The sequence below is a fragment of the Triticum dicoccoides genome, chromosome 1A, assembly GCF_002162155.2.
Source record: "Triticum dicoccoides isolate Atlit2015 ecotype Zavitan chromosome 1A, WEW_v2.0, whole genome shotgun sequence".
Taxonomy (NCBI): domain Eukaryota; kingdom Viridiplantae; phylum Streptophyta; class Magnoliopsida; order Poales; family Poaceae; genus Triticum; species Triticum dicoccoides.
Window position 1 is genome coordinate 476,580,055 of NC_041380.1, and position 2,085 is coordinate 476,582,139.

Below are 2,085 nucleotides of genomic sequence, written 5' to 3' on the forward strand. Positions count from 1 at the left end.
CGCTCGCTCCCTCGTGCCCCCTGCTCCGCGGCTGTGGGCCCCGGCCCTATCACCGCGCCATGCTCCACCAACGGTGGCGATCCCGATCGTGCGGCTGAGGAGGCCCTGGAACGGTTCGCCTCCTCCGTCCAGTGTGCGCTGACCCCTATCCTTTCGCTGCCAGCTCCTCATCGCCGACGTCGTGAGGTTCCTCTGGATTTCACCCCCACGCAGGAGCGACCGCATTGTTGGAAATATGCCCTAGAGGCAATAATAAAAGGATTATTATTATATTTCCTTGTTCATGATAATTGTATTTTATTCATGCTATAATTGTGTTATCCGGAAATCATAATACATGTGTGAATACATAGACACCAACATGTCCCTAGTAAGCCTCTAGTTGACTAGCTCGTTGATCAACAGATAGTCATGGTTTCCTGACTATGGACATTGGATGTCATTGATAACGAGATCACATCATTAGGAGAATGATGTGATGGACAAGACCCAATCCTAAACATAGCACAAGATCGTATAGTTCATTTGCTAGAGTTTTTCCAATGTCAAGTATCTTTTCCTTAGACCATGAGATCGTGTAACTCCCGGATACCGTAGGAGTGCTTTGGGTGTACCAAACGTCACAACGTAACTGGGTGACTATAAAGGTATACTACGGGTATCTCCGAAAGTGTCTGTTGGGTTGACACGGATCAAGACTGGGATTTGTCACTCCGTATGACGGAGAGGTATCTCTGGGCCCACTCGGTAATGCATCATCACAATGAGCTCAAAGTGACCAAGTGTCTAGTCACGGGATCATGCATTACGGTACGAGTAAAGTGACTTGCCGGTAACGAGATTGAACGAGGTATTGGGATACCGACGATCGAATCTCGGGCAAGTAACGTACCGATTGACAAAGGGAATTGTATACGGGGTTGCTTGAATCCTCGACATCGTGGTTCATCCGATGAGATCATCGAGGAGCATGTGGGAGCCAATATGGGTATCCAGATCCCGATGTTGGTTATTGACCGGAGAGCCATCTCGGTCATGTCTACATGTCTCCCGAACCCGTAGGGTCTACACACTTAAGGTTCGGTGACGCTAGGGTTGTAGAGATATGAATATGCAGTAACCCGAAAGTTGTTCGGAGTCCCGGATGAGATCCTAGACGTCACGAGGAGTCCCGGAATGGTCCGGAGGTGAAGAATTATATATAGGAAGTGAAGTTTCAGCCATCGGGAGAGTTTCGGGGGTCACCGGTATTGTACCGGGACCACCGGAAGGGTCCCGGGGGTCCACCGGGTGGGGCCACCCATCCCGGAGGGCCCCATGGGCCAAAGTGGGGAGGGGAACCAGCCCATAGTGGGCTGGTGCGCCCCCCTTGGCCCACCCCATGCGCCTAGGGTTGGGAACCCTAGGGTGGGGGGGCGCCCCACCTGTGTTGGGGGGCACTCCACCCCTTGGCCGCCCCCCCCCCTAGGAGATCCCATCTCCTAGGGCCGGCGCACCCCCTAGGGGGCCTATATAAAGGGGGAGGGAGGGGCAGCCACACCTTTGAGTCTTGGCGCCTCCCTCTCCCCTGCAACACCTCTCCCTCTCGTAGTAGAACGGCGAAGCCCTGCTGCGGTGACCCCTGCATCCACCACCACGCCGTCGTGCTGCTGGATCTTCATCAACCTCTCATTCCCCCTTGCTGGATCAAGAAGGAGGAGACGTCACGCTGACCGTACGTGTGTTGAACACGGAGGTGCCGTCCGTTCGGCGCTAGGATCTCCGGTGATTTGGATCACGTCGAGTACGACTTCCTCATCCCCGTTCTTTGAACGCTTTCGCACGTGATCTACAAAGATATGTAGATACAATCCGATCACTCGTTGCTAGATGAACTCTTAGATGGATCTTGGTGAAACCGTAGGAAAATTTTTGTTTTCTGCAACGTTCCCCAACAGTGGCATCATGAGATAGGTCTATGCGTAGTTCTCTTTGCACGAGTAGAACACAATTTGTTGTGGGCGTAGATGTTGTCAACTTTCTTGCCGCTACTAGTCTTATTTTGCTTCAGCGGTATTGTGGGATGAAGCGGCCCAGACCGACCTT